The following is a 13,662-nucleotide window of genomic DNA, read 5'->3' as shown; positions in this document are numbered from 1 at the left end:
AGACGTTGATAACAGAGCCATCCAGCTGGCTGGTGCTGACTGAGACCGGTCCTGTGCTGACGGTGAGGTCAGCGCTGATCTACCAAGTGAGGATCCAGCAGTGCAACATCCATCAGATAACCATACTGTGAGTGATGTGTCCTCTTTCACAGGCCACTGCCATGCACTAATTATCTCCCATTGCTTTCGCAGGCGCATCTGGGAAACAGCCGACAGAGTCCATGACCCAGAGCCTCCAATCAAGCTCCGAAGAAACTTCCAAAGAAGAATTTGAAGGCACCCTCCCTGAATTCCCATCACAGCGCTCACCCACACCATCCACCAGCGCAGAGACACACGCCTTGGGAGACCTAGCCTTAGAGTAACCTCGGGATCACAATCTGGTGAGCACATTGCACTTTCTGATCCACAGCAGGCGGAGGCAAGGACTTCCCAGATGTCCGGCACTGGAGGCCAGAAATTTGCTGAGTCCAAGTTAGGTGACAAGCCTCTGGACTCGGTCATGTCACAGCTGCTGAAGCTGCGAAGGCAAGCACAGGAACATCAGGAAGGGATGTCCGCTGCACTCCTCAGATTGCAAGGCACGATGGAGGAGTCCATCTGCCTTCAGGCTCAGATAGCACGGCATTGCAATGCACCGAGGTCAACAGTGGTAGGATAGCGACCGCCATGGAGACCTTGGTCCAGGACCATAAGACCTTAAGACATAGGAGCAGAAATTAGGCCATTCGGCCCATCGAGCCTGCTCCGCCATTCAATCATGGCTGATAAGTTTCTCAACCCCATTCTCCTACCTTCTCCCCATAACCTTCGATCCCCTTACCAATCAAGAACCTATCTATCTCTGTCTTAAAAACACTCAATGACCTGGCCTCCACAGCCTTCTGTGGCAATGAATTCCATAGATTCACCACTCTCTGGCTAAAGAAGTTTCTCCTCATCTCTGTTCTCAAAGGTCTTCCCTTTATTCTGAGGCTGTGCCCTCGGGTCCTAGTCTCTCCTACTAATGGAAACATCTTCCCCACGTCCACTCTATCCAGGCCTTTCAGTATTCTGTAAGTTTCAATCAGATTCCCCCTCATCCTTCTAAACTCCATCGAGTATACACCCAGAGTCCTCAAATGTCACTCCTGCACTGCTGCGCAGGCTTAATTGATGCCATAGTTGGCCTCCAACAGTGTTAACGCGAGGGGGGCGCTGAGCAGTTCGCTCTCACTCCAGCTGCCCCTTCTCCTCAAGGAGTCAGCCAGGAGCCCTCGGGCACCCATAGGGAGGAGGATCAGCAGGTGCACACCCCGGGGCCATCCACTCACATGACTCCTGGAGTGTCCGGCCCATCCAAACCCCCTCTTCTTGTGAAGCCAGCAGCTCCAGCTCCACAGGTCAAGGAGGGTGCCACTGCCACACAGCAGGACCCTGAAAGCAGGCCGGGCAGAGGTGGAAGCAGAGGACGCCCGTCGAGGTTGTCACAGACAGGGAGTATCAGTCAGTAGGCTGCTTCCACCTCTGCTGTGGATGTCCAGGGAGCACCAAGAACTAGTGGCAGGGTTAGAAAGTTAAGTAAAAGTATTTGCACGGCCTGGGCACAGGTGTTAATCACTTGTACATTCTGTTCACTATTGTAAATAAACTCCTAAGAATGTCTCCCTGCCTATGGCCCCTTGTTCTGATGAGCAGTGTTTGTGTTACTCAGATGTGAAACCTTTCTGCACAGATAAAAGGCAGGTGTCTCAGTCCAGGGCCTCTTCCCTGAGCTCTGTTCAGCCTTCAGACCAAAGTGATGGTCCAGCCTCACACTCCCTGGACACATTACTGATATCTGCACCTCGATGGTGCTTGTCATTGCTGCCAGAATGTAGTGGGCAGCTGTCACAGAGTTCCATCATTCTCTCTGTGTGCTCTCAGCACCTTTAAGGTGGGGCTGGTCCCCATCTCTTCAGCATTTGTGACCAGTGACACTGTACACCAGCTGCTGAAGGGATCAGGTGCTGAAGGCAAACAAAGGATCAGAGGCTTTTAAAGTTTCACGGCTGCATCTCCATGAGTTGACCCTGATCACAGAGCGCAAGTGAGCTGCCCTCAACTAGAGAGGAGTCAGACATTCTCAGAGGCTATGTGAAGATCTACGGAGTGTCCTCACCCCATGTCGCCATCATCCTCCTGGAATTGAATGACTATCAGGGCCTCCACTGCATCTCCATGACAGGAGCATTATCATAGAGGGTATTTGCGCTGTCCTAAGCCAGACTGGAGTCAAACGTTCATAGATATAATGTGAGGGACAATGGGGTCACCTCACTGCATGCTGTCATTAACCTCCATAAATCTGGCAGCTATGAGGGCCTCCTGAGTGCGCCTGGCCAGTGCAAGGGCTTCATCGCTGTTATTATCACCTTCGAGGACCTCCTCACCCTCATCACTATCGATGTCCTCCTCATCGGAGGAGACCTCCAGCTCCTCCATCTCTTCCTCAGCCAGCTCCTCACCCTGTTGCAGTGCCAGGTTGTAAAGGGCGCAGCAGACGATGATGATGCGTGACACCCTCTGTGGACTGTATTGCAGGGCTCCACCAGACCAGTTCAAGCACCGGAGCCTTATTTCAAACATCCCGATGATTCTCTCCACCAAGTTGCGAGCTGCTGCATGAGCCTCATTATACCTTCGCTCTGCTGCAGTCTGAGGCTCCTGAATGGGTGTCATCAGCTACGGTCTCTGCAGGTAGCCCTTATTCCCAAGGAGCCAACCCTGCAGCTTCTGTGGACCCTGGAAAATGTCAGGGCTCTGTGACCGACTGAGAATGTAGGATTCATGGGCACTCCCTGGAAACCATGCGCAGACCTGCAGGATGCGTTTGTGGTGGTCACACACCAACTGCACATTCAATGAATTGAAGCCCTTGCGGTTGACATAGTTCACCGCTTTTGCGACAGATATCTGAGCACCACGTAAGTGCTGTTGATCGCACCCTGCACCTGTGGGAAACCTGAGATCTGGGCAAATCCAATCACTTTTGCATCTTGGCTCTCCTGGTCCCAGGCAAAATGCAGAGAGTTTTGTGCCCTCACGAAGATGGCATCCGTGACCTCATGGATGTTTTTGTGGGTGGAGGCTTGTGATATCCCACAGGGGTCACCTGTGGAGCCCTGAAAGGAGCCACTGGTGTAGAAATTGGGCACCGCGGTCACTTTCACAGCCACTGGCAGTGGATGCCCTTCATGTCCCCGTGGCACCAAATCCTGCAGTAGCTGGCAGATGTGACTGACCAGTTCCCTAGACATGCACAGTCTTCAGCCACACTGGTTCTCAGTCATCTGCAGGAATGAAAGGCAGTGTCTGTAAACTCTGGGTCTAGCTAGGCACCGACCAGCGATGACTCACTGTGGCTCTTCCATGGCGTGTGCAGGAGCCCCCAGCCTCTTCCAGAGGGTGCTGCTCCTCTCTCTGCCCAGCCAGGCACCTCAGTCATTCTCTTCTCCATCGTCCTCGCTCTCTGTAAGCCATGGGGCATACAGCTAGTTCACCAGGCTCCGTGATCCTGATGTACTCCTCCTGCAGGCTGAAAGAAAGAGATGGGTGGGTTAGCTTGGGTATACTAAGAACATCCCTTGGTTAAGTCTGAAACCTTAACGTATCCTGGAGAGTGCTGGCCACCACTTGGATGGCCAGTGTTTAGTGCGCTGCACGTCTGCCCGAAACCTCACCCACCTCCGCCCCACTCCACCTGACCGATTGGCAGCAGCTTTGCCCACTGGACTGCATGCTGTGCTCTCAGCTCAGGTGCAGACATTCTCCTAACCCACACTGCAAGGTGCACTGTTAGCTTGAACCATGGGGGAGACTGGTCCAAACCGGGATGATGACATTGTGAGGGGCTGTGAGCACCTCCACCAGTGGCTGCTCCACGGCCAACTTTAGCAAGGAGATTGTACAACATGCTCAGTCGTCCAACTGTTCTGCTGTCCACTAAAACGTTCATTAGTTTGCAATCTGTGGTCAAGGGGTGAAAAGCTCTGGAGCACCTGGTGACACTTTCATGCCTCTATGTTGCTTGAATGGGCAGATAAGCTAGAGACCCAACTCCAATCATATCAATGTGGCTGCGTTTGAACTGTCTCAGTTGCAGAGGAATGGTCACTTTATACAAGGTGTCCCTAATGCATGACTGCCTTCCTCGCCCACCCCCACCCCCACCTCTCCACCACTCCGCATGTGCTTTTGTGCTTCCTTCAACCTCAGGGCAGTCTTTGCTACCACCCCCCTCAAGTTACCTCAACTGCAGGGCAGCCTTTGCCCCCTCGCCCCAATGCACCTCAACCTTGATGTCCAACAGGTATCCCTTGCAAGCGCTCCGCAACCTTACTGTGCACTCACCTTGAGTCCCCTTCAAAGTGCTGGCCTTTTATGTGCTGTTGTGAAACTCTTTGGTGTGCGATCACACCAACGTGGGCGGACGATCCAGCAAGGAGGGGGGGGGTGCCAATTTCAGTGGGCTGGTCCTAGAATGATATCCAGGTGTATTACAATGAGGTTCCCGATGTTTGATGATGGGAAGCGTAACCCTCCGCCGATGGGCTGAGCGGATGATTGCAAACCGGTTTCACGACGTCATGAAATCGATTCTTGGCCTTTTTGCCATGTTGTCTGCTGACGCCACTGAACATACCCGACGCCAGCGGCCACGGGCAATTCCACCCAATGCTGGGAGGTAATGGGCTGCTTCAAACTTTGGGTGGAATTTTACAGCCTGTCCAACTGATGGACTTTTGAACAGCTCACTGCATTTTGCAGCCCCGCCCTTGCCGTGACAGGGGCTTAAAACTCCGCCCTTAGTCTTTCTGCTGATAGACAATCTTATAAGGTTTGAGGAGCTGGGAATTTACCATGTGGGAGTGGGTTAAGATACGCTGGCTAAAATGATCTCAGATAAAATAGTTAGAAAAGATCAACCGTGTTACACATGCCTCACATGACATTTACTTTTCATCACTACTTTCTTTCCTTTTCTCTTTCCTCTATCTCTCTTTCCCTTATTTTCTCTTTTATTTCTTCCTCTCTGTATTGTTCTTTCCCCTCTTCTGTCACAGTAGCTCCAAGTGTCATTAGACTAAGAGGTTAATCTTTATTGCACTGATGGTGAAAGGGCATGAGGGCCATAGGAACTGGGTGTGTCCGAGATTGTCCTGAGCCTCCCTTGAGCATCTCTCAGTGCCCCTTGCCTGTGATGCAAGGGCTTCTTCATCCTGCTCAGCAGCATCTTCCACATCTTTCTCGGTGCTGGAGGAGTGGTGATCAATGATGTCCTCATTACTTAAGGCCTTCCCCCTCTGCAGTGCTAGATTGCATAGAGCACAGCAGACCCCCACAATATGTGATACCCTCACTGGGGCACACTGAAGGGCTGCGCCAGATTATTCTAGGCACCTGAATCGTATCTTCAGAAGCCCAATGGCCTGCTTGATGATCACATGTGTGGATGTGAGAGCGAGACCCCGGATTGTACCTTTCCTCTGCTGCAGTTTGAGGGTTCCTTACAGGCATCAGTAGCCATGTCTTCAATGTGTAGCCCTTCTCATTAAGAATCCAGTATTGAAGGTGAGCGGGGGACAGGAACAGCTGTGGCACCTGGCACTGCCTTAATGTGTAGCCACCATGGCTGCCGCCTGGGGACCATGCACATACCTGAAGGATCAGCTTTTGATGGGTGCAGACTAGTTGTAAGTTGATGGAATGAAAGTCCTTCCTGTTGGTGAAGGCCACTGGCTGGTCATTGGGAGCCTTGATGGCCACTTGAAGCCTGCTATAAATGACACCTGATTCCTGGGAGAATCCAGGAATGGCCTCAAAGCCAACTGCCTTTTCCAGCTGAATGTCTAAGTCAGTTCAGTAGTGCACATGGTGACCTGCCCTCTCGAACATGGCTTTGATCACCTCCTTGATACATCGATAGGCCACTGCCTGCAAGATCCCACACTTATCCTAGTGGATCCCAGAAAAAATCCAGCTCCCTCGAAGCTGCTTGTCACAGTGACCTTCAGGGACACTGGCATTGGGTGTCTACCAAACCCCACATGACTCAGCTCATCCTGCAGCATGGCACAGAAGTCGGTGATGGCCTCCCTTGAGTGTCTTCACTGGCATTGGTGCTCGTCGACCTGTAGATATTTTGGTGTGCCTGGTACACTGCCTCCTGAGGGTAGGCCCTTCTTTGGGCTGCAATTTCTTGTAACTTTCCTCTGTGCACTTCTCTGACATGCCCACCCAGAGACTGGTCCTCCCTCCCTCTGCACCATTCCTCCTCTAAGTGGGAGGCCACGAAGACTGGGTGGATCAATCCCATCCAGTTGGTCACCACCCTCTCCCCCATGCACTACCTTACAGTCGGCCTCCCCCAGAACTTCCCATGGCTACTGCCTTTTAAACAGGTGCCACTGCCCCTCTGTACCCCTTGCAGGTTGCCCACCCCAGCACTGTTGATGCCACCCTCACAGGACCATCTTCCAATGCAGCAGCTCCCACTCTTACACATCACTGGCTGCAGTGGCCTCCACACCACACTCTTCCCCTATGAGCCAATAGATACTTTCAAAATGGCTGCCAGAGGCAGCACTGAGACTTCGCCTCATTCCTGCCCCCTTTAACCAGTCAGAGCTCTGAAGACCTGTGATTCTTGTGCACTGTTCGCGAAGTACAAAAGCCCATTAAATTCCATTAAATTGCGTGTAAATTCAGAGTCATTGGGCGGATTCATCCCAGATTTTCACTAAGTGCTTTACCCACTGGCTACAATGGCGGCTTTCCACACCTTATCTTCCCAAAGCCGCCGTATTAATTATGCATTCCCCGGATACCCGTCGTTTCTTTTGCGGGTGGGCTCCAATTCGCCTGCCGTGCCGTCACTTTGCCACTTCATCACGCCAGGCATCACATTTAAAGTGCAGCCGCGCTCGTTGCTTCCAGCCCAGGACTGCAGCAGAGACGACATGGCCTCGAAGGACAAGAAGACTGCAGCCCTCGAGCGCCTTTTGGATGCCATAGTGGCCCGAGGTGATATCCTGTACCCCCGCTCTGGCCGCAGGAGGGGCAGCAACATTACCATTCCGGCTTGGTAGGTGATGGCAGTGGTGATCAGTACCGATGCTGCGCAGGAGAGGTTGGCCATCCAGTGCGGATTGAGGGTAAATGATCTCATCCGTGCAGCCAGGATAAGGCAACCACCTCATCACTCTAAACTCACACACTCAAGCCCATCACACATTCACTGGCATCTCACTCACTGCCAGCTCAAGGGACATCACCACCCATTCTCACACACACATACCCTCACATCTGGCATCACCTCCTCTGGAGACTGCCTCCTCAGCCCTCACCATCTTGAGGCCACTTGCACAGATTAACATGTGCCCCTCGCACACACCCTGGGATACCCTCCTTCCCCCAGTACAGCCCTCGCTCTGCAGCTTCTTCTCTTGCCTGAGGCCATTCCTCCCCCTTACCCAAGCAAGGCCTTGCCCTGCAGCCAATGAAAAGCCACCCACATATGGCTGGTCTGGTAGGTAGAGACCTGCCTGTGAGCCCCCCCTAAAAATGTTGTGGTGCTGCCTGTGAAGCCTGGCGCTGATGACTGCGAGTGCTGCCTGAAGCCAGGTAGGAAAACAAACCTTGAAGTCCTGAGTGAAGTGCAGACCACCAAGCGCACACCTTATATATAGAGTTGTGAAACATGTCATGTCAGTGTGTTTTCCCGCTGCCGTGGGCAGACGATCCAGTGTTGGGCAGGGTGGGGGGATGATTCTGGCGGGCTGGCCTTGTGATGATATGCAGATTTATTACAGAGGTTCCTGACGTCTGATGGTGGGGAACATGGCCCACCATTGTTGGGCTGAACTTACAATCGCAAACTGGTTTCACAAAGTCATGAAACCAATCGTGCTGTATTGTCCACTCACGCCACCGAATCCGCATGACATCAGCGGACACAGAAAATCCCAGTCACTATCTTCTAAACAAGCTCAATTAATGTCCTGCCATGTTGCAACAGTAAGTCCATCCGCCATGTTTCCTGCTACTTGCAAAATTCGGAACCAATGTCATGATGTCAGAGTTCCATGCAAGCATGTCCGTCCCAATTTTCTGTCCCCCCTGTCTCCTACCCTGCTCATTCAGGCTGAGTAAAATCCTGGCCACTGTGTCAGTTCTTGTATTGGTGAGTGATGAGGTGTTAAGTGAAGCTATTTAACAGTGTAATTACAGTAGCTGTACTCACATTTCCAAAAAGGACAAAGGGAGTGGTTGTAGACAGTGAAACATTCATTTATTATTTACACCTCCATTCTTTATGTGGATTATAAGACAGAAAAAGCTGCATGAGAGTCAATACCATTTGATACCACAGAACAGGGTCTTCTAGGATGAGTGAACACAAATATTTGTTTACTTCACTTTAACCTTGATGGGTGGGTGTTGGGGTCATCAGGCTTAGAGAGGGGTCACTTCCACCCTCTCCTAATACAGTACACTGTGTTAACAGGTGCTCCTCCTTTACATGTACTGAAAACCATGTTTTCAAATACATCTAATGGGTCAGTGAATTCCTGACAATCGTGGTGTCACATGGGCAGGTCTAGGGTCTGTCCCGTCACATAGGGAAAGTCTTAGGGTCTGTCCTGTCACATTGGGCAGGTCTAGGGTCTGTCTTGTCACACAGGGAAGGTCTAGGGTCTGTCTTGTCACAATGGGAAGGTCTAGGGTCTGTCTTGTCACAATGGGAAGGTCTAGGGTCTGTTCTATCACATAGGGCAGGTTTGGGGACTGTCCTGTCACATAGGGCAGGTTTGGGGACTGTCCTGTCACATAGGGAAGGTCTAGGGTCAGTCCTGTCACATAGAGCAGGTTTAGGGACTGTCCTGTCACATAGGGCAGCTCTAGGGATCATTTTGTCATGTGCGATGGGTCTGGGATGATCATGTCACGTGGGGTGAATCAGAAGAGCTCAGTCTCTCATAGGCTGGGTTCAAGGGTCATTGTTTCAGCTGGGATGGGTCTGGGGTTTATCATACAGCCAGTTTTCCAAAGTCATGATACAAACGTGCAAGCGAACATCTTCAGCCTGACTTCCTGGCCTGCCCAGTACATGCATGGCCTAAATCTGATATCAGTTTGCCTCTGTTAAATGTTTGGCTTGAGATGGGATCAGAACGTGCAAGATGGACCTGGCTATCATCGTGTCACACTTCTATTTGTGAGTGTCATCGACAGCAACAGCAGATAATGTCCCCCCAAAGTGCACTGTGCTACTCCCTTTCGAACACATGCCACTGCCCCTCTGCCTCCCTTGCCAAACCACGCCCCTCCCACACTTTAACTCAATGCCACTCTGTGCGAATTTGTGAGTGAGGGTATGGGTGTGGTGAATCTACCAGGAAACGATTCCACTTCAAAACTGTACACCTTTAATCGATCTAGTGCTTATTGTTTTTCCCTTAAACTTTTTAAATTGTTGCATCCGTTTTACGTGAATTTCTGAAATTGTTAGAGGAAATGCAAAGTGTGTGGTCAATACTGCCGCACTCAGATGAGTTCGACAGGAGTCGAGGGGTCACGTGGTAACCCCTTCATCCCTGACAAGGCCAACCTGTCATTTCTCTTGCTCAGAGCTGCCTGACCTGGTGAGTCTTTCCAATGATTTCTGTTTGAGAATGATTATCGGTCCCAAACACTGAACAGCCAATGAAGTACTTTTGAAGTGTCAGTGCTGTTGTCAAATAGGAAACTCTGCCATCAATTTGCACACTACAAACTCCTGCAGACAACAATGAGATACATTGCCAAATGATCTGCTTTGTATTGGGATTAAATATTGGCCAGCATATTGGGGAGAAATCCCTTGCTCTTCAATTAGTGCCTTGGGATTTTTACGACCACCTGAGAGGGCAGAGGGGGCCTCAGTTTAATATCTTATCCAAAAGATAAAAGATATGGGGGAGATGGTGACGTAGAGATAATGCCATTGGACTAATAGTCCAGAGGTCTGGACACAGGGTTCAAATCCCACCATAGCAGCTGGTGGAATTTAAATTAATAAATTTAAAAGGGTGGGGAAAAAAATCTGGATTTGAAAACTAGCCTCAGTAATGGTAACAAGAAGCTATTGTCGATTGTTGTAAAAACCCATCTGATTCATTAATGCCCTTTAGGGAAGGAAATCTGCAAGCCTTATCTGGTCTGGCCTACATGTGACTCCAGACCCACAGCAACGTGGTTGACTCTTAACTGTCGTCTGGAATTGCCTAGCAAGCCACTCAGTTCAAGGACAATCAGGGATGGGCAACAAATGCTGGTCTTGCCAGTGATGGCCACAGCCCATGAAAGTAAAAAGAAAAGGTGGCACCTCTGAATGTGCAGCACATCCTCGGTAGTGTCGGTCTGGATTCTGTGCTCATGTTGCTGTAGTAGGACTCAGATGAAAGTGTGACCATTGAATCTCAGTTGACACTTGAAGGGAGAGTAGCAGGTGGGGTGGGGGAACAGATCATCGAATATGTTAGCAGCTCTTAAAGGGGTGCAGCTGGGACTGTAAAACAAATTGGCAGACTTTCTAAAAACTACACAGGGGTAAATCAAATGCAGAGACTGGAAAGAGTTGATGTGCAGTTAGAGCATTCCCTGAGCTGATGAAATAAGAATAGTCTCAGTGTAATATTTGCCAATGTTCTGATTTACCACAGACCCTCTCCACACCCGCTCAGATCTGGGAGGAAGGGTTTGCTGTTGCTAATCCACAGAAGCGTGGTGGGAAAGAAGGAGAGTGCAAATGTTTTTTTTCAATCTTTCACGGAATGTGGGCGTCACTGGCTGGGTCAGCATTTATTGCCCATTCCTATCTGCCCTTGAGAAGGTGGCGGTGAGCTGCCTTCTTGAACCGGTGTAGTCCCTGTGGTGTAGGTACACCTACAGTGCTGTTACGGAGGGAGTTCCAGGATTTTGACCCAGAGACAGTGAAGGAACAGTGATATATTTCTAAGTCAGGATGGTGAGTGACTTGGAGGGGACTTGCAGGTGGTGGTGCTCCCATGTGTCTGCTGCTCTTGTCCTTCTGGATTGTGGGTTTGCCACTGTGCCAAGGGCCTATCAATGGTAAAGGTGACCTGGCCATTCAATGCACAGCAACCTGACAATTGACTGACTTTTTGTTTGGTTCATTATCAGTTTTTTATCTTTTGCATTGAGAGAAGGAAAATGTTCTTAGTGAGATTTCAGCTCATGATGCATTAAAACCATGTAAAACAGGATAAACCATGAACTCCAAGACATGGAAAGTAGGACCACAGGTTCTTTGATGCCAGCTATACACTGATACCTGTCTGGGTTAGGGTTTGGGTTGGGTGGATTATATGCCATGCCTGACTTTGCTCTCAAAGGGACTCAATTGAGAGTAAAACTGGACTGGGTACAAAACCGACAACTCGAACTTGCCAGTCACATCCTGCCTATAGTGGCTAATATTAAAATCAGGGCTCGAGTCTCCGGATCCAGTTCCGTGAGGCCAGCTTCACTGTCATTGTTCCCCACCTCATTGCCTGATAGCAAATGCTATCATGTCCTGGACCCAGTTACTCGAACACCAATTGTTACATGCAGTAGATTAAATAATCGCAGTCGTGATGTTGGTCCCTTCTTCAGGTTATGACTCCTGCAACCGGCCAGAGTAAGAACTTGGCATGGTAGGGAGGTCACAGTTTTTAGTGTCTGACTGCACTGAGCTTGATCAGCCAAATTGGCAGTAATTGTGCGGGCAGTGGGGGAGGGAGCGCAGTGGTGAGAGATGGCGGTGGTATAATGTAATCTGCAGCATTTTGAAAGGAGAGGTAGAAGTCAGATATTAGCTCTTTGAACAATCGTTCTTCCATAATTCACAACATCTGTTCTCTTGTCAAATACCAATTTCTTCTCAACTGTTTTTGGTTGCTAGGCAGCATGGGGAGAAATTAAGTGGTCTGGGAAACAAGATAAACCTTCTCCAGCGCTCCATCTGTCCATATGCAATGCCTTTAATGATGCATGCTGGAAACCCATCCTCAAACATTATTTCCTTACACTGATATTGGCTCAAGAGTCAACAAACACCAATGCAGTTAGTTTGGCTTTAAAACTTAACCTTTGTTTACCTTCTGGGACAGGTAAGCATGTGCAGGAAGGGGCAATAAGAAAATCCACTTGACTCTTCAAACAGATCCCTTTCACCTACCCTCACTCTAGCATAGACTTGATAGTACCTATTTAATTATAATTGGTATTGTCACCAGACTATTACTCCAGATAACCAGGGTAATGCTCCAGGGACCTGGGTCCGAATACCACCACAGCAGATGGCGAATTTGAATTCAATAAAATAAAAATCTGAAATTAAAAGCCTGATGATGACCATGAAACCATTGTCGATTGTTGTAAAAACACATCTGGTTCACTAATGTCCTTTAAAGAAGGAAATCTGCCGTCCTTACCTGGTCTGGTCTACATGTGACTCCAGACCCATAGCAATATGATTGACTCTTAAAAATGCCCACCAAAATGGCCCAGCATGCCATTTAAAGCCAAGTCAGCTCTCAAGGGCAATTAGGGATGGGCAATAAATGCTGGCCAGTGATGCCCACATCCCATGAACAAATTTTTAAAAATTATCTGAGAAGATATTCAGGTGTCTCCCTGAATGCCCCTCCAACGTTTAATTAACCAAGCCCCAGAGTGTCTCTCTTCACCATCTACATTCCACACCCATGAAAGGTCAACTTTCTAGACTGGAGCTTGACAGAGATCCAGCAGCCGAGGACCCACCATGACCCACACACAATTATCTCTAACTGTACTGATCTGAGAAGCCCATAGAAATTTCCTTCACCAGTTTTTCAGCCAACTTTTATTCTTATATAAGTGTTTAATATTTGAAATGGTTTTTTTGACTGTACTGCATTATCAAAAATACTGGCACATCCCTCTCTAGCAAATAATACATCAGTCCTGATGAAAGGGCATTGACCTGAAACATTAACTGTTTCTCTCTCCCCAGATACTGTCTGATCTGCTGAGTACTTCCAGCATTTTCTGTTTTAACATCAGGCCAGGCATAACTAAAAGCAGGGGCCGATAAAACCATATTAGCAAGTTACAGAGCTTACCTGATGCAGGTCCAGATCTTCCCTTCAAGTGTGCCCAGAGCAATGGGTAAGATGACGGATGCAGAAACTCCCTTAAAACTGAGCGAGAGGTGGTTTGAGAAATCAAGTTAATCCTGGTTCTCTATGAAGAAGGAGCCAGAAGTAGATTAAAATAATTCAGAGGCCAGTGGATGACTGTGACACTCATGAGGAGCTTCCCCTAACTTGGTTTCCTTTTATTTGATTGGCTGTAGTTATAAACAGAAAAGAGCTTGTTAATTTGCATTTGCAGTGTTTTACATAAACATTTGACTACTATGAGACACAAACAGTGCAGTTGCTGTTCAGGACATGCTCACTGTATACAGGACGCCGAGCCTCTTGAGCTCATTGACTGAGCTCAGCTGGAGGGAAGTGTCTTCAATAAATATATATCTGTGCGGCAAATAGGTGATTAAAATGAAAGGGATTTGCTGGCTGTGCCTGAGGTGTATTTGGAGTGATTTAACTG

General features: G+C 49.2%; 1 protein-coding gene across 1 annotated transcript in view; it reads right to left on the bottom strand.

The window, feature by feature from the left end:
• ehf (ets homologous factor) overlaps positions 1-13,388 on the bottom strand; it is a 91,654-nt gene extending 78,266 nt beyond the window's left edge. Inside the window, exon 1 of the mRNA XM_078547851.1 lies at positions 13,173-13,388. The gene's annotated coding sequence lies outside the window, so the exon portion shown is untranslated. The remainder of the gene's footprint in view (positions 1-13,172) is intronic.
• Positions 13,389-13,662: the final 274 nt, after the last annotated feature.

This window comes from Cetorhinus maximus, chromosome 9, assembly GCF_964194155.1.
Source record: "Cetorhinus maximus chromosome 9, sCetMax3.hap1.1, whole genome shotgun sequence".
NCBI classification, from domain to species: domain Eukaryota; kingdom Metazoa; phylum Chordata; class Chondrichthyes; order Lamniformes; family Cetorhinidae; genus Cetorhinus; species Cetorhinus maximus.
Note: the sequence above shows the minus strand (reverse complement) of the source record. Positions and strands in the feature narration are given on the sequence as shown.